The sequence below is a fragment of the Pseudorasbora parva genome, chromosome 8 (genome assembly GCF_024679245.1).
Source record: "Pseudorasbora parva isolate DD20220531a chromosome 8, ASM2467924v1, whole genome shotgun sequence".
Classification (NCBI taxonomy): Eukaryota; Metazoa; Chordata; class Actinopteri; order Cypriniformes; family Gobionidae; genus Pseudorasbora; species Pseudorasbora parva.
This window is the reverse complement of record NC_090179.1, coordinates 47,510,762-47,531,166: the sequence shown is the minus strand read 5'-3', so window position 1 is coordinate 47,531,166 and position 20,405 is coordinate 47,510,762. Positions and strand designations below refer to the sequence as shown.

Genomic DNA, 20,405 nt, shown 5'->3' with positions numbered 1-20,405 from the left:
TCACGATACCAAAATTATGACTTCGATACGATATCAGACTAAAATATCGATATATCGATACTAAATCGATACCACAGTAAAAAATAAATAAATAAATAAGATAAGATGCTTAATATGACAACAGAACTTATTATTCATTGTTATTTTTAACTAAAAATTCATGTGGCCAGCATGTTCCTTAGTGTTGGGCATCGTTTTGATTTGAACAATTATTGATCAATTGATCAATTACTATTAAAATGATCTCACAAATTTTTGCTATCTCAATGTATTTTTTACAATGGGGTAATTGTGTTGCAATAGCTTACACACAGCACAAGAAAGCTTGATTTCGAATGGTAAATTGAATTTAAAAAGACGAGTAAACAGTAATAAAATAAGAACAAATAAACAGATTACAAACAAGAGCACAAATAAATGCAATAGAATAGAAGATACAAATTAAATAGACTGCTTTATTTTTTCAGGTAAGTCTAACATTCAGATAAGAAACTGAATTAAAAAAATGCAATTACATTTAAAACAACATTGGATAATGTTCTTTGTAAAAAAATTCAATAGCGTACAGATGAAACTGTTAAAGTTACACAAGTTGATCAGTCAAGAGCAGTTGATCGTTTGTCTTTTTGTAGTTTGAATAGCAAAATGACTGGACTGCGGTCCCTTTAAGACTAACAGACGCATGGATCCTAAACACTGCTCCTGTTACTCGTTCTTCCTGAACTGTTTGCGACTGTGTTTACGTTAATACTCTTCCAGATGTGCACTGATAATTCTTTGAGTGTATTTGACCAATAATATGCTGGAAAAGGAAGCAAATGTTTGCACTTGTATCATGTCAGATGCAGCTTTATTACGGTAGGCTATGTGTGTGTGCGCTTCAGATGTGGAGCACGAAATCTGCGGGGATTAGTAGAATTAATTTATGTGCAATCCCGCGCGAAGTTCAGACCGATCACTCACTAACACTAAACACACTGTCATGAGGAAAAAGTCCAGCAGAACGCGCGTTCGCCGTGCTCAGAGGTTAACCGGGCTGAGTGAGAATATGCCGGTGTGTGTCAACACACTAACACACTGTCATGAGGAAAAAGTCCAGCAGAACGCGCGTTCGCCCGCTTCGCCGTGCTCAGAGGTTAACCGGGCTGAGGGAGAATATGCCGGTGTGTGTCAACCAGGTGTCAGCTCGCTGACGGTCAGAGAGGAGAGCGCAGCTGATATCGATACTGTGAAAACTGAGAATCGTATCGTTTCAGATATTCCAGTATCGATATATATCGAAATATCGATATTTTTGACAACACTAGTATCCAGGCTGTTTCCGGATCGGATGGTGGATCTGCGTCTGGACATGACCAGCTCATCCTGGAGTGTCTGCTGAGTCCGTGTCAATTGGGGTCTCTTCTGAATTTGCCTCACCGGCACGTCATGCTCAATAAACCCGTCTCTGGGCGCAATAACTCCGATCTTTAAAGTATTCATATTCTTGTGTAATCGACGCGCCATCGTCTCTTGCGTGATACCCAAAAATTTTGAATATTCCGATCTAATATGATTTCTGACCTGTAAGGTGGACAGAATAATAAGCATACACTGTTTGATAATTGGCCAGAGGAGAACTGGCACCCCGACTGAGTCTGGTTTCTCCCGAGGTTTATTTTTCTCCATCATGCCCTGATGGAGTTTTGGTTCCTTGCCACTGTCGCCTTTGGCGACAAGTTATTCAACTAAATATACAAATAAAATTATTTAATTAGTTCTTATTTAATTCTATAAACTATAATACTGATCTGCCAACATTTTCGCTATATGATAAAACAAGCTGATAACATCACCGTTTTCTCCAGAACGACTGCACAGCCAGAAATTTTTTTGTTGCAATGTTTTCCTGTTTAACACTGTGAAGCTGCTTTGAAGCAATCGTCATTGTAAAAGCGCGATATAAATAAAGTTGATGATTGATTGATTGATTGATTGATTGATTGATTGATATGTAAGATTTATGAAGTAAAATATCACAACACTAGGCCACTGTTATATATTTTGTTCAGTCAAGTTCTTTGAAAATAGCATCAACATCCGCACCTGTTACTGCAATGCTGATCCAACAAAGAAAACCAAAGTGTCTCTGATGCATCAGAAAATGGTCTCTGGGTGGTTTTATCGTGAGCTGAGGATGAAATCTGGAAGCCAGGAACCCAGATAGCAAGCGGATGTGGGCCACTTCAGGCAATGATGCGGCACTGCAGGCCTTCTTATGGCCCGGATAAAATGTATGTGAGCCTGATGTGGCCCACAAGTAAAATGGCAAATATGGCCCAAATATTTTAAATCACATGTGGGCCTTTTTAGGCAAAGATGCGGCACTCATGGCAATGTGTAATCTGAATATGAGCCTAAAGTGGCCCATATGATAATTAATGAATATGGCCCAAATATCACAAACCAAATGTGGGCCACCTATGGGAAAAATCTGGCAAAACCGACAATGACTAATCTGGGTGTAAACCAAATATGGCCCGCATATGTTGCAGCAAATGTGGCCCAGTTATGTTATAACATATCTGGGCCAGTTTTGGCACATATGAGGGACAGTAATCACTGGCAAATCTGAATGTGAACCTAAAGTGGCCCACACTTGGAAAAGAAAATAAGGCCCGAATACTTTACATCAAATTTGGGCCACATTTGGCAAATATATGGCAAAGTCAGCACTGGCTAACCAGGGTGTGAGCCTAAACTGGCCCACACATAGTGCAGCAAATAAGGCCCAATTATGTTAAAACATATCTGGGCCATTTTTGGCAAAGGTGAGGGACAGTAATCACTGGCGAATCTGAATATGAACCTAAAGTGGGCCACACATGGAATTTGCAAATATGGCCTGGATACATTATACAAAATTTGGGCCACATTTGGCAAATGTATGGCAAAGTCAGCACTGGCTAACCAGGGTGTAAACCTAAACTGGCCCACATATAATGCAGCAAATGCGGCCCAATTAAGTAAAAAAACACCTGGCCCAGTTTTGGCAAAGATGAGGGACATTGATCACTGACGAATCTGAATGTGAACCTATTGTGGCCCACACATGGCAGAGCAAATATGGGCCGAATACATCACAGCAAATTTGGGCCACATTTGGAAAATATATGGCAAAGTCAGCACTGGCTAACCAGGGAGTGAACCTAAACTGGCCCACATTAAGTGCAGCAAATGAGGCCCAATTATGTTAAAACATATCTGGGCCAGTTTTGGCAAAGGTGAGGGACAGTAATCATGAACAAATCTGAATGTGAACCTAAGGTGGCCCACACATGGTATAGCAAATATGGCCCGAATACATTACACCCAATTTGGGCCACATTTGGAAAATATATGGCAAAGTCAACACTGGCCAACCAGGGCTTGAACCTAAACTGGCCCACATTAAGTGCTGCAAATGTGGCCCAATTATGTTAAAACATATCTGGGCCAGTTTTGGCAAAGGTGAGGGACAGTAATCATGAACAAATCTGAATGTGAACCTAAGGTGGCCCACACATGGCATAGCAAATATGGCCCGAATACATTACATCAAATTTGGGCCACATTTGGCAAAAGTACAGCAAAGTCAGCACTGGCAAACCAGGTTGTGAGCCTAAACTGGCCCACATTAAGTGCTGCAAATGTGGCCCAATTATGTTAAAACATATCTGGGCCAGTTTTGGTAAAGGTGAGGGATAGAAATCCCTCGCAAATCTGAATATGAACCTAAAGTGGGCCACACATGGCATAGCAAATATGGCCTGAATATATTACACCAAATTTGGGCCACATTTGGCAAAAGTACAGCAAAGTCAGCACTGGCTAACCAGGATGTGAGCCTAAACTGGCCCACATATAATGCAGCAAATGTGGCCCAGTTTTCTTAAAAAAATATCTGGGCCAGTTTTGGCAAAGGTGAGGGATAGAAATCACTCGCAAATCTGAATATGAACCTAAAGTGGGCCACACATGGCATAGCAAATATGGCCTGAATACATTACACCAACTTTGGGCCACATTTGGCAAAAGTACAGCAAAGTCAGCACTGGCTAACCAGGATGTGAGCCTAAACTGGCCCACATATAATGCAGCAAATGTGGCCCAGTTTTCTTAAAAAAATATCTGGGCCAGTTTTGGCAAAGGTGAGGGATAGAAATCACTCGCAAATCTGAATATGAACCTAAAGTGGGCCACACATGGCATTGCAAATATGGCCTGAATACATTACACCAAATTTGGGCCACATTTGGCAAAAGTACAGCAATATCAGCACTGGCTAACCAGGATGTGAGCCTAAACTGGCCCACATATAATGCAGCAAATGTGGCCCAGTTTTCTTATAAACATATCTGGGCCAGTTTTGGAGAAGGTGAGGGACAGTAATCACTAACAAATCTGAATGTGAACCTATGGTGGCCCTGACATGGCATAGCAAATATGGGCCGAATACATTACACCAAATTTGGGCCAGATTTGGAAATATATATGGCAAAGTCAACACTGGCCAACCAGGGCTTGAACCTAAACTGGCCCACATTAAGTGCTGCAAATGTGGCCCAATTATGTTAAAACATAACTGGGCCAGTTTTGGCAAAGGTTAGGGACAGTAATTAATGGTGAATCTGAATTTGAACCTATGGTGGCCCAGACATGGCATAGCAAATATGGCCCGAATACATAACACCAAATTTGGGCCACATTTGGAAAATATATGGCAAAGTCAACACTGGCCAACCAGGGCTTGAACCTAAACTGGCCCACATTAAGTGCTGCAAATGTGGCCCAATTATGTTAAAACATATCTGGGCCAGTTTTGGCAAAGGTGAGGGATAGAAATCACTCGCAAATCTGAATATGAACCTAAAGCGGGCCACACATGGCATAGCAAATATGGCCCGAATACATTACACCAAATTTGGGCCACATTTGGCAAAAGTACAGCAAAGTCAGCACTGGCTAACCAGGATGTGAGCCTAAACTGGCCCACATATAATGCAGCAAATGTGGCCCAGTTTTCTTAAAAACATATCTGGGCCAGTTTTGGAGAAGATGAGGGACAGTAATCACTAACAAATCTGAATGTGAACCTATGGTGGCCCACACATAGCATAGCAAATATGGGCCGAATACATTACACCAAATTTGGGCCAGATTTGGAAAATATATGGCAAAGTCAACACTGGCTAACCAGGGTGTAAACCTAAACTGGCCCACATTAAGTGCTGCAAATGTGGCCCAATTATGTTAAAACATATCTGGGCCAGTTTTGGCAAAGGTGAGGGACAGTAATTACTGGTGAATCTGAATTTGAACCTAAAGTGGCCCAGACATGGCATAGCAAATATGGCCCGAATACATTACACCAAATTTGGGCCACATTTGGAAAATATATGGCAAAGTCAACACTGGCCAGTGGCTAACCAGGGCTTGAACCTAAACTGGCCCACATTAAGTGCTGCAAATGAGGCCCAATTATGTTAAAACATATCTGGGCCAGTTTTGGCAAAGGTGAGGGACAGAAATCACTTGCAAATCTGAATATGAACCTAAAGTGGGCCACACATGGCATAGCAAATATGGGCCGAATACATTACACCAAATATGGGCCACATTTGGCAAAAGTACAGCAAAGTCAGCACTGGCTAACCAGGGTTTGAACCTAAACTGGCCCACATATAATGCAGCAAATATGGTCCAGTTTTCTTAAAAACATATCCAGGCCAGTTTTGGCAAAGATGAGGGACAGTAATCCCTCGTGAATCTGAATATGAACCTAAAGTGGCCCATACATGGCATAGCAAATATGGCCTGCACGTAATACACCAACTTTGGGCCACATTTGGCAAAAGTACGCCAAAGTCAGCACTGGCTAACCAGAGCGTGAGCCTAAACTGGCCCACATATTATGCAGCAAATGTGGCCCAGTTTTATTAAAAAATATCTGGGCCAGTTTTGGCCAATAGGGACAGTAAATCTGATTGTGACCCTAAAGTGGCCCAGACATGGCATAGCCAATATGGCCAGAATACATTACACCAAATTTAGGCCACATTTGGCAAATATATGGCAAAGTCAGCACTGGCTAACCAGGCTGTAAACCTAAACTGGCCCATAAATAGTGCAGCAAATGAGGCCCAATTATGTTAAAACATATCTGGGGCAGTTTTGGCAAAGGTGAGGGACAGTAATCACTGGCAAATCTGAATGTGAACCTAAAGTGGCCCAGACATGGCATAGCAAATATGGCCCGAATACATTACACCAAATTTGGGCCACATTTGGTAAATGTACAGCAAAGTCAGCACTGGCTAACCAGGGTGTAAGCCTGTTAATAGTTAATAACATTTACAGCCATGTTTGCCAAATATACAGTACAGTTGACATGTAGCCTGACAAGCCAGACCCACATCAAGATGTTTGGTCTGGAAACTCATCATTGACAGCTCAATCAGAGGGGCGGATAAACGGCTGTCTGTCAAACTCCCTCTGCACGCGTTAGGATAGCGCTACAACCAACCAGAGCAACGAAGGTGAAGCGGAGCTCGCTGACAGATTAAACATTCACCGTATCCGGTCGGCTAAGCTCTGAACACATCTTCCCTTCTTAAGAATGACTTCAGTGCTGTTCTTTGTTCTTTTCTCAGCGAAAAGCTTAACTCCAAGTCTTCCAGAGTCGCGGTCAAAGCTGATTCGAAAGACCGCCGTTCACCAGCTTCTGTGTTTACTAGAAGCACGCAAGCGCAACTCTGGCGTCATTATTTTAAGCCCCGCCCACCAACTCTATACACGATGTGATTGGCCTGACCAGAGTTTGGCGTTTACAGCTCAGAAGGGTATTGAGAGTTGCTAGACGACACTCGTGGCAGATTAGATTTGCTGCCGCTAGGGTGTGTCTAGATTTCTAGGCTAGCTGACATGGAAAATATGCCATAAATATAATTACAGTTAATTTAGATGTATAGCTAAAAATGCCCACATTTGAAAATATGGCATAATACTTTGTAACGAAATTAGGCTATGTTTGATAGGATGCAACTCTTAATTGTACAGTTTAATCTGGACAAAAAGACTATATCAGTTGTGGATTGGCCTGCCTTGTGATAAAAAAAGTACATAACTTTAATTGTGTGTGTGTGTCTGTGTGTGTGTGTGTGGGCATGTTTTTGTTAAATATCAGGACACTGATTAAATGTGTACTATGACATGGGTATGACACATGTGGGAGAGGGTGAAATATGAGGACATTACCCATGACCCCATTTTTCAAAATGCTTATAAATCATACAGGATGAGTTTTTTTTGTTGTTGAGAAAATAAAAATGCAGAATGTTTGCTGTGATGGGTAGGTTTAGGGGCAATGTGTGTGTGTGTGTGTGTGTGTGTGTGTGTGTGTGTGTGTGTGTGTGTGTGTGTGTGTGTGTGTGTGTGTGTGTGTGTACTTGTTTATATTATATTGTTAGGGACCAAACAATGTCATATAAACCTGAGATCACCAGCCAGCGGTCCCCACAATGTAAACGGATTCATAAACATACTATGTTTTTTGAAAATGTAAAACTGCAGCATGTTTCCTGTGATTAGGAAGGGGCAGTGTAGGGGGATATAATGTACAGTGTAAAATCCATTACGCTTATGGAAAGTCCCCACAATTCACACAAAAAACAATGTGTGTGTGTGTGTGTGGTCTAGGTAAACCCTATGTTATGGGGACACAAAAATGGCAATATTTGAAATCCTTGTCTATGTGGGGATGTTTTTGGTCTCTATGAAGAAAACTAAATTAAAAATTATGCTTTTTGAAATTTAAAAAAAAAGTTTAGATTTCTCTGTGAAGGGTAGAAGTTTTAGGGGTAGGTTTAGTGTAGGGTGATACAATATACAGATTTTACAGTATAAAAATCATGTTTGTGTGTATACTGTGTACACACAGACAGCTACAGTAGGTTGAAAATATGTGTGTTTGTGTGTGTGTGTGTGTGTGTGTGTGTGTGTGTGTGTGTGTGTGTGTGTGTGTGTGTGTGTGTGTGTGTGTGTGTGTGTGTGTGTGTGTGTGTGTGTGTGTGCGTGCGTGTGTGTGTGTGTCTGATTATGAATTGTTTGCAACAGGTCAAATTTGTGAACTGTTTTTAATGGTCCTGACTTGAATATTTGGCTGAGATACATTTTGAGTTGCTGTATGTGAAAATCTTTGTCATGATTTTAAGTAGGACATATTCCTGGGTCAACATATGTATATATTTATCCTGGAACACAATTCCTGCCATGAAACATAGTCCTAACCCCCTAACCCTAACCTAACCCTACCAAAGAGGGAAATGATAGGTAAATAACTAGCACCAAACCCTGCATTTAAACATAAACTTGACATAAACTTTAAGCTTGTCACTGAAATATGATTTGTTGATTGGAATGCAGGATTAACAATGTTATAAATATCCAGAAACAGTCTTGTTGAAATCACATTCACCTGTAAATGTATGGAACTGTAAGGCAGTGTCATCTTATAAACCGCTTCAAGTGACCCTGATATTCTAAATTATTTAAATAAAATACTCAATTTGTCTTTCATTTTTGCTAAATATTGACTTAAATATTGAATATTATCCGTATCATATATGTCCTGTCCTATAACCTGTCAGTATATTAATTGAGATATGCATTTAAGAGTAGGCTAAATGAATGACAAATCAGCAAAACCTGCTATGAGAACATTTTATTGTTATTTTGAAGCCAACTTTTTTCAACCCTTTTTTTTGTTATGCTTTCATTACAAAAACATTTTTTATCCCTTGCTAGAATATATATATATATATATATATATATATATATATATATATATATATATATATATATATATATATATATATATATATATATATATATATATATATATATTTAAAATCAACTGGTTCGGGTTCCTATTTCCGGCCCTTTAAATTTAAAAAATAGCCGCGGAAAAGGCGCCCAAAAGACGGAGCTGCAGAGGGGGATTATTGTTTGGAGATTTGACGGTGGAAAACGGCAAAGAAAGTTAAGGTAAGATTTAATAAAAAAAATATTGCTTCGTTATATTCAGTTGGAGTAACTTACTGCATGTTATGTGATATTAAAACGTTAGCTAATGAAAGCTACAATTGTTAGCTATCAAACATTAGTTAATTTGTCAATTCAAAACTTTTGCCATTGCCTGAAGGATTTTGTAAGTGACATAACGTTAGCAATTCAAGTTGATTATCGTTAGTTCACCTCTCTTTCATACATTTGTCACGTGATTTTTGATAATTACTAACTGCTAAATAAATGGTGATAAAATATTAATATCTGTCTGTTTCATTGCTGTACTAACGTTAGTCTATGCGGCTCTCACGTGACAAAAGTATGAACAAGGCCTAACGTTACCAGAATAACCTAAATGAATCATCTGTTTCTCATAATTTGTTATTTTGCCTGCAATATGTATAGTTTTTATTATCATTATTTTATTATTTATTTTAAATATGAAGTTGTTATCAAAGTTTGCGCTACTTGACGTGATTGCTAAATGATTTAAAGATCCAAGTCAGTAAAATGATCTGATCTTCCCATCACTAACGTTACAAAGAAGTCCTTCGAACTGAAAATCACATTGTCTTCTGCTGAAAAAAAAAGCATAGACCAGCATGATTTCACTTTCACTCACTGTATACCAACCTGCAGTCAGTTCTGTATGGTCAACGTATTTTCCCAATTATAATGTTATAATTATAATGTATAATTTCATCTATGTATAAATTCTATGTATAAAGAAATTCATCTATGTATAAATTTGACATTAAACTGCACTAACTAGTTGTATTACTTGTATTACAGAAACAACAGGATCACAGAGCAAGCGAGTAAGCTGTAGATCCCACATCAACAGATGGCTTCAAATTGCAAGTGAGACAGAGGGAGAAGAGAAAAGGAGTAACGAAAATGGACACGCAAGTAATTTACACGGTCTATTTTACTAATTGTTTGTAATCATTTGGAGTAAATCCGGGACTACACTTCACTTCACTTGTTAGGTCTATCTCATCTATTTCATCTTTGTTAATAAAAATTTGAAGAAATATGCAATAAAAAACAGTAATAGAAACTGTATATATATATATTAGGGCCGGGACTCGATTAAAAAAATTAATCTAATTAATTAGAGGCTTTGTAATTAATTAATCTAAATTAATCGCATTTTAATCGCATATAAATATTTGACCTGTGAACAATGAGAAGTAATTTTTCACATGTATTTTTAGTATACCATTGAATAATGACTGAATACATAAGCTTAATCAACAAAATATTGTTTATTTATTTCAGTCCAGCAGACCAGCGCAATGTTTGCCATTAAGTTTATCAAAAGCATATTTGTGATATCTGAGGCTCGATGTGCTGCGGTGATATGCAAACTCCTTGTTGTATAGCTTGCACACAACCGTGCTCTTGTCGACGCTTCCATGCTTTCGTTTTTTAAAACAAAATTTCCCATCCACGGGGCCGAGCAAAGCGGTCTCATCAGCTTCTTCGTTCATGTTCACTCATGCCCTGCGTCTCAATCAGCTCCATAGTTCCCTAGTCAGGGCACTGATCAGGACATAAGTCAATGGGCTGACTCCCTGATCAGTGCCCTGACTACTGAACTAGGGAGCTGATTGAGACGCACCGAAGGTTTGTTGTTGTCTTGACTCCGGAGCGCTAGTTGGTGTTCCAGTATAATCGGTCCGTCGAAACTAATTCATTGAAAAACGTTCCGCGGTGCAAAAATAAATGCGGTTAAATTTTTAATTTTTTTGCGTAATTAATTAACGCGTTAAAGTCACGTAATTAATTAATCTTAATTAACGCGTTAAAGTCCCGGCCCTAATATATATATATTTTAGGGATGCAACAATACAGTTAGTCCATGGTTCAATACATAACCTTACTTTGGTTTTTAACCACGGTTTTCCGGTTCGGTTCGGGTTTTTTTTTGTGCTCTTCTATTCTTAGGTGACAGGAACAGAAAAAGGTAATAAAGGAGAGTAAAGGAGAAAATGGTTTTTATTGCAATACTCTTTCTTTATTTTACTTAAAAGACTTGAAAACCCTTACTTAAACTTAAAACTTTACATAAAAAAATGTATACACATTCCCAGTGTATTGTATTAAATAAAATAAATATATATAAAGATTTACAGTGGCAGCTCAGAGATGTACAGTAGCATTTAAGTATGAAATTGAATGAATAAATGTAGAGTATAAACGTAAATGCGGGTAAACACTAGGGGTGTGCATTGGCACTGCCTTCACGATTCGATTCGATTACGATTCACCAGGTAACGATTCGATTCAATTCGATTCTACGATGCATTGTGATGCATCAAAATTCTACTGCACACAAAGCAAATTTTTCATCAGTCATGAGGCAATACAAGCAGATATTAAACAACAGATTGTATTGGCTGCTATGTGTCTCCTGTATCTTTGACATAAAAGTTATTAAATAAAATAAAATGTAATTAAATAAAATTAAAAAAAAATGCAATTACCCCTTAAATGCATGACTGTTTCACCAAACATTCTTTCATATTCAGGTCATTAGCGACCCAGATCTGTATTTAACATGGATAGACCTCTACCTGTCGTGATAATATATAAAACTCCTGATTTTAGAGTAACAGCTACAGAAGAATAAAATAAAACCTATTTCGTTACCTTTTGGAGCTTGGAAGGATTCAGTTTGAGCAGATGTTTAATACCATCCTCATCTGTCCTCGTCAGATCTCGTTTACCAGTATATTCAGCATCTGCCTCATATTCGCGATCTCCAGCATATTCTCCAAACTCATTTTCAATGTTTTCAAAATCAATATTTTGATCACTGACAGCTTCTTGACCACATCCATCATCAAGAGACAGTGACACTAACATATGATTGTGTTTAGTACTTGCTCTCTGAAGTAAATCACTAACCCATTTCAAGTTTTGCAGATTATAATTATTGTTTCGTTTTCTGTCAGAGGTAACTATGAGTGAAACGTCACTTCATCATTGGGTATCAGACATTGCCACCTTGTGGAATAAAGGGGAATTGCACATAATCGATTATGGCACTTTGCCGCATCGATGCTGAATCGTTCATGCCCCGCATCGCGATGCATCGCCAAATCAATTATTGTTGACACCCCTAGTAAACACCCTTAACTTTAGTGCATATGATTGGATATTTGCTCAAATCAGCGCATAGACTCAGGCAAACCATTAAAAAAAGAGCAGAATAAATAAAGAGGAATATTCAAGGGGGTAATCTAACACTCGGAAAGCGTTCCACCCATAGGGTGTTTAAATATTTTCTCCCGTTGCTTTTGGCTCACTATGGGCTTCTCCCCATTCTTCTCCCTTGACTTGATCAGACCATTGCTAACCAAGCCATCACCTGCTGTTAGCATCCCATTGACTCCCATTCATTTTTGCGTCTTTGACAGTGAATAACTTTACATCAGAGGCGTTTAAAGACTCAATTTGTCCATTGTTTATTTCTAAAGAAACTCGACAATGCATAAAAGGCTCCGTTACCTTGTATCTTACACTATCGCCCCGCAGAAGCTGTTTTTGTAAAAATAGGCTAACTATTGCGTCATAACCAACGCGACTCTGTCGCACAGTTGAGAAATTACCGTATAGACCTGAGGAGACGCTCGGAGGCAATCTTTTACTGTCTATGAGGCCGTCGGGAGGACGTGGAGACATAAAGTCTGATAAAGTCAAGGGAGAAGAATGGGGAGAAGCCCATAGAGAACCAAAAGCAACGGGAGAAAATATTTAAACAACGTGATTCAGATTTCACTTTCCACAACTACTAGAAGACCTACAGCTGTCAGACAGGAGGCTCACGTCACATCTACGTCCTCAAGCTCAGTCTGACCCTGCGCAGTTCGCTCAGCCATCAGGAAGTGAGTGCCTCTGATTGGCCTAATTTTTCCGCCGTTGAAGTCAATGGGATAGCTCTGTCCATTTCTTTTACTGTCTATGGGAATATTTCAAACGGGGGGAAATGGAAATAAATAATTAAATGCAAAACCGAAAAAAAACACAATTCACCAGCCCATATTGAACCATGAATGCGTACCTAACGGTTCAATATTATATTGAGTATTGTGGCATCCCTAATATATATATATATATATATATATATATATACAGCTCTGAAAAAAATTAAGAGACCACTGCAAAAAAACTAGTCCTCAGAGTTGGGGAACATTGTCAGAGCAGAAGGAAGCATGTTTTCTTCTACACTCTAAACACGCTGGGTTAATAACAACCCAAGTTGGGTTGAAAATGGACAAACCCAGAAATTGGGTTGTTTGAACCCAGTGAATGGACCTTTTCAAACAACTCAATGTGTGGGTTTGTCCATTTTCAACCCAACTTGGGTTGTTATTAACCCAGCATTTTTTAGACTGTAGGACAACCTTGTACGTGGTTTAATTCATGCGTCCTTCACAAAGACAAGTCTGCCCAATTCAAGCATTGCTGAAGCACTCCCAGATCATCACCGATCCTCCACCAAGTTTCACAGTGGGTGTGAGACACTGTGGCTTGTAGGCCTCTCCAGGTCTCCGTCTAACCATCAGAAGACCATGTGTTGGACAAAGCTGAAAATTGGACTCATCAGAGAAGATGACCATACTCCAGTCCTCTACAGTCCAATCCTTATGGTCTCTTGCAAACCTCAGCCTGGCTCTTCTTTGCTTCTCATTGATGAAGGGCTTTTTTCTAGCTTTCCACAACTTCAGCCCTGCCCCTAGGAGCCTGTTTCGAACTGTCCTCGCCGTGAACTTCACCCCAGCTGCCTTTTGCCATTCTTTTTGTAGGTCACCTGAGGTCATCCTATGGTTGTTGAGTGACATTCGAATGAGTTGGTGGTCATTCCAGTCAGTGTAGAGTTATTTTCGCCCTCTGCCAGTCTGTAACTTTGTTGTCCCCAATGTCTGCTGCTTGACCTTGTTCTTATGAACCGCTGTCTTTAAAATTTTAAGGATGGAAGCAACCCGACGCTCACTGTATCCCTATGCCAGTAAAGCCAGAATATACTTGTAGGCTTCCATACTTGTAGAGATGCTGATTTAAGAAAAAAATTGCAGTGGTATCTTAATTTTTTTTTCTCCCAGAGCTGTATAGATATTGTAGTGTTTTACTTATCTAAACTTTTTAGGGAAGAAAAACAAATAATCAAATAAAATAAAAATCAATGTATAGTCTTTAGTGTGTTTGTTACAATTGAATTGATCATTATTAAAGCTACAAATGTAGTTCAGTTAAGAACAGTGAGTGATTACCTTTTTTCTTTTATTGTTTCATTAACATAAATATAAAGACCTAATTCACAGATCTAATATAATGTTAGACATCATTTCCCCAACTGCTCCCCAAATGTTCACTTAAAACTGCATTAAGTTAGCCTGACAAGCCAGAGCCACATCAGGAAGTTAGCTCTGGGAACTCACCATTGACAGGGCTCAGTCCGAGGGGCGGGATAAACGGTTGTCTTTCAAACTACCTCTGCACGCGATAGGATAGCGCTACAACCAACCTTCTCGGAACCTTCTCTGCCGTCATTATGTTAAGCCCCGCCCACTGGCTCTACACACAATGGCCCTCATTTATCAAAAGTGCGTACACCAAATTTCCAGCGTACACCTTGCGTACACCCAAACCCACGTTGACTTTGAGATTTATCAATATGGACGTTGGCGTACGGCACGCTCAAATCCTACGCCAGCTCAGGAGGTGGTGTACGCACGTTTGAGTTAGTGGGAAAATGCGCAGAAAAGCAATTCCTAACACCACAAAACGCACTGGCAAGATATGCTATATGACCCACTGTTAAAAACCACAACAACAACATTCAGTGTTTATTTTTGTGTGACATGAACGTCAATGTTTAATTTGTGTGACTGTACCAAAGCGTTTGATTTGTAGGCATATGTATTCCTCCAGTCGCGAGCCTGTGCGCTGTATCTGACGTTTCAGGACCGCCTGGCCCAGCAGCTGCGCACGGACTGGGACTAAAATAATTCAGACTGACAAAATAATAAAAATGACCTTCTTCTTTTAAATAATAATAAAATCAATAAAAACGACATTCTTCTTCTGAATAACAAGCGTCATTAAGAATAATAATCATAATAATAATAAGAAGAATCTTACAAATCGTCATGTAATTATTAATGTGAATGAATCTTACTCCACATCACATCATCATCACTATTGTACACCCCAATACATGTGCCGTGATACGAAATTAAATGCTAATTTTTTCAAAACGTGTTGTAAAATAATGCAGTGATGGTAATTTATCATCCAAACAGCTTTAAACTGCTGGAGTGCGCTTCTCAACCTCCACACTATAACAGTACTCGTTATTTGTGTCCATATTTTGTTTTTGTAGGTGCCTTTAATTCCACTCTTTAAACTCCCAAATAAAACAATTTCGGTTTTTTTCACTTCCCTGGTGATGGTCTCGATGGGCGCTTCTCAATCATCTCACTAGTTCAGTAGTCAGGGCACTGATCAGGGAGTCAGCCCATTGACTTATGTAATCAGTGCCCTGACTAGTGAGATGATTGAGCGCGCCCGATCTCCACGTCGGAGAAGTTTCGCTTCTTTGCCGTCTTCTGTTTGTCCATGGCGTAAAATGAGGGCGTGGGGGAGGCGGAGACTTGAATATATAGGGGCGTATTATTCTAATGACGATCGTTTTCAGCCGCCGCATTTATCAAGGGCAGGTATTGCGTACACCTGGATTGCAGAGGTGCGCACAGCTTCATAAATCAGGCGATGAGAGGAGTGTAAGCATAATCTTACGCCAACATATACACCAGTTTCTACGCAAGATTGATAAATGAGGGCCAATGTGTTTGGCCTGACCAGAGTTTGGTTTTTACAGCTCAGAAGTGTATTTAGAGTTGCTAGACTAAACTCATGGCAAATTAGATTTGCTGCCGCTAGGGTGCGTCTAGATTTGTAAAATAGCATTATGTAACATTTGCAGTAAGATATCCCAAAACCACTAGGCCAATACTACATATTTTGTTCAGTTGAGGACCTTCAATATCCCAAATGTTTCCAACTATTTGTAAATCGTGAGAAAATTGCTATTTTAATCAAGGAACCGGGACGTGTGAGGGCGTCGCCTAACGATGTCATCATATCTCTTAACCCTCGGTTTCTGGTTTTATTCTGCTGATGCGCTTTACTCCGACTGTAGTGTTAACAAGTGTCATAGCAGCCGCTGAGTGAACGCACAGAGTAACGTCATAACATAATTTAAAACTCACTCAAATGTGTTATATGATAAACAGAGCTGCGTTACCTCATACTCATTACCAGAAAAGCAGAAATAGTGCCGGCGACTATGGCATAATCAAAGTTTTTCGCGCTGCTCGTGAGGCTTGTGTTGTTCATCTCATTAACAATCACTCCAGCAGCCTTGCTCAGCTCCACAACACTTGCTACTGCTCTGCTTCACACTGCAGTAACGTTAATAGGGATGTAATGATAAATTGTTATATCGCATTAATAAAATGTGACTATATGTATCGTTGATGGAAACGATATGATTTGCAATATAGTTGTTTTATCCAAGGCTCAACTTGCTGTAGTAAGCCTATTTATAAGGTACAATTTACCCAGACACAAATTTACAAATGTACCTCAAATGTAAATTCTGTCATAATTCTCACCATAATGTCGTTTTTCGTTTAACTTCCAAACACAAATGAAGATATTCTTTATGAAACCCATTTTAAAGTCCATTACTCTCAAACTTAAACGATGCAAAAAATAAAGTAATCAAGTGGTCTAATCCAAATCTTCTGAAATCTTCAAGTCTTCTGAATAGACACAATGGCCCTCATTTATCAAAAGTGCGTACACCAAATTTCCAGCGTACACCTTGCGTACACCCAAACCCACGTTGACTTTGAGATTTATCAATATGGACGTTGGCGTACGGCACGCTCAAATCCTACGCCAGCTCATGAGGTGGTGTACGCACGTTTGAGTTAGTGGGAAAATGCGCAGAAAAACAATTCCTAACACCACAAAACGCACTGACAAGATATGCTATATGACCCACTGTTAAAAACCACAACAACAACATTCAGTGTTTATTTTTGTGTGACATGAACGTCAATGTTTAATTTGTGTGACTTTACCAAAGCGTTTGATCTGTAGGCATATGTATTCCTCCAGTCGCGAGCCTGTGCGCTTTATCTGACGTTTCAGGCCCGCGCCTGGCTCAGCAGCTGCGCACGGACTGGGACTAAAATAATTCAGACTGACAAAATAATAAAAATGACCTTCTTCTTTTAAATAATAATAAAATCAATAAAAACGACATTCTTCTTCTAAATAACAAGCGTCATTAAGAATAATAATCATAATAATAATAAGAAGAATCTTACAAATTGTCATGTAATTATTAATGTGAATGAATCTTACTCCACAATACATCATCACTGTCGTACACCCCAATACATGTGCCGTGATACGAAATTAAATGCTAATTGTTTCAAAATGTGCTGTAAAATAATGCAGTGATGGTAATTTATCATTCAAACAGCTATTTAAACTGCTGGAGTGCGCTTCTCAACCCCCACACTAACAGTAGCTACTCGTAATTTGGGTCCATATTTTGTTTTTGTGAGCGCCTTTAATCCCACTCTTTAAACTCCCAAATAAAACAATTTCGGGTTTTTTTTTTCCACTTCCCTGGTGATGGTCTCGATGGGCGCGTCTCAATCATCTCAATAGTTCAGTAGTCAGAGCACTGATCAGGGAGTCAGCCCATTGACTTATGTCCTAATCAGTGCCCTGACTAGTGGACTAAAGAGATGATTGAGCACGCCCGATCTCCACGTCGGAGAAGTTTCGTTTCTTTGCCGTCTTCTGTTTGTCCATGGCGTAAAATGAGGGCGTGCGGGAGGCGGAGACTTGAATATATAGGGGCGTGTTATTCTAATGACGATCGTTTTCAGCCGTGGGATTTATCAAGGGCAAGTATTGCGTACACCTGAATTGCAGAGGTGCGCACAGTTTCATAAATCAGGCGGTGAGAGGAGTGTAAGCATAATCTTACGCCAACATATACACCAGTTTCTACGCAAGATTGATAAATGAGGGCCATTGGCTTTATGTGGTGAAAATATATAAAGCTACACTGTGTGATAATTTCCCCCATCTAGTGGTGAAAAGGTATTTGACCAACCAGTGATTATTAGTTTCTGTTCCTCTCAAGTCCGATTTTGTTTTAACTCCTACAGTGGCCAATTTAGTCCAAGATTAACATGGCATCCAGTTCAACCTCGTCCATGAGTGCCATCGAGTGTTAAAAGGCGAAGCTTGAATTTACGGGTATGTCCCTCTTTGGCTAATGTACTTTCAAGATGGAGGGGCAACATGGCGACCGGCATTCGAACCCCTCACCCGTATGTATTTTCAATGGCATATTATAAACTTACAAGAATACTTTATTACTTGAAAGAAGTGCATTACATCACATTAGATACATTAATTAGCACATATTTTTGAAAGAACTAAGTGTTTTTAGCTAAGAATAAACTAAAAAAGTTACACAGTGTAGCTTTAACACAGTGAACATTCTGTAGTAAACACAGACGTTCAAATGATTGCGTGACGTGCGAAAACAACATGAGAGTGAGGTAAAATTCTTGGATGAGCTAAACATTTACAGTTTGAGAGCGGCCATTTTGACACACTTTCTTGCGATTAGAACTGTGATTGATTGCATTGATCATCTGAAATGCATGCACTGCTGGAATGACCCTCTTCAAAGTGAGAGCGCAAACATTATTTAAAGTGGCACTCCTCCAAAGTCAAAGCGCAAACACCATTTAAAGCGGCAATCCTTAGTGAAAGCGCAAACATAATTTAAATCACCAGATCACATTTAGTTTTAGTAGTATGATTATTCAAAGCAGTTTTGATGGTTCATTCTTATACTGCATTAATAGCAGGAACAGCAGGACATAGCGAGCATGAGCAATGCTGCCTGCATTGAAAGTGCGAGTAATTCGTGAGGGATTTTTGTTTTTTAATTTACAGAGTTTCAGTGACACTATTACATTAATAATCTCATTACATAGAATCATACAATGACAAAACATAATGTTAAATATAATTAATAATAATGCAATGGGGGAATATTTGTGGGTCCTGATAATAATACACAAATAATAATATAATAACAATAAAAAAGTACAAAATAAAAATAAAAACTTTATTTCGGCTTATCGGGATACATATCGTATCGGGATACATATCGTATCGGGATACATATCGTGTCGGGAGTTCAGTATCGAGATACATATTTAATCGTGACACGAGTGTATCGTTACACCCCTAAACGTTAATAATCACTCCCATGAACATGATTTCTGAGTCCTATCCCGATTTTTTTCTTACCGGCTGTGAGGTGAAGACCACATGTCCCAAGATCTTTCCCAAAACTGACCTGATTGTCGCTTGTGCAGATTAATATTAAGATCTGTTTGATCTTTCTGAATTGTAGAAATTAACCAAATGATACAAGGATCAGCAGTTGTTTCTGCACTGAAAGTAAATCCAGACACGATTAAAATCAACGTTTGGGAAGCCAAATTTTCAGTATTTTTTGCACAAAATAATAAATCATGTCAATAAAACCCTAATTTTAGTGTTTAGGATGTTATAATCTATATACATAAAAGTGACATACACATTTTTATATAAATATGGCAGCGATAAGGTACAGTAATGGTTTTATTTGGTGTATTCTTTCCTAACAATCTTTCATTCTTATCCCGAGGTTACCATTGTCAGCTGGATCTGCTCCAAATCCAGATCAGATGGTGGACCTGCACCTAGACATCAACGCAGCCCTAAATGTCAACAGATAACATGTCAACTAGACAACTCCTAGAGACGGATCCCCTGTGAGGAACTTGCTAACAGCCATCAACACAGATCCTCTGTCCTCTGCACAGACCCCTAAGGCCAGCTTCAACTCCATGTCGGCATGTTGTATCCTGATCTTCAAGCTGGTGGATCTAGATGAAATATTCTAAATTATTGCAATCCATAGTCTGACTTGTAATGCAGCCTGAATCATATTCACACCATGTTCGTTGGCCAGAGACAACTGGTCCCCCAACTCAGCCTGGTTTCTACCAAGGGTTTTTTCTTCTCCATTTCTGTCACCTGATGGATTTTGGGTTCCTTGCCACTGTCGCCTTAGGCTTGCTTAGTTTGGGACGCTTAATATTCTACAATAGGGGTGTACTGGTAGATATGATTAACTGGTAGAAATGTATCAACTG

General features: G+C 39.3%; 1 long non-coding RNA gene across 1 annotated transcript; it reads left to right on the top strand.

The window, feature by feature from the left end:
- The first annotated feature begins 8,980 nt into the window (after positions 1-8,980).
- Positions 8,981-20,144, top strand: LOC137084936 (uncharacterized). Its single transcript, XR_010906838.1, has 3 exons — positions 8,981-9,063; positions 9,877-9,993; positions 19,895-20,144. It is a non-coding gene; the product is annotated as an uncharacterized lncRNA (long non-coding RNA).
- Positions 20,145-20,405: the final 261 nt, after the last annotated feature.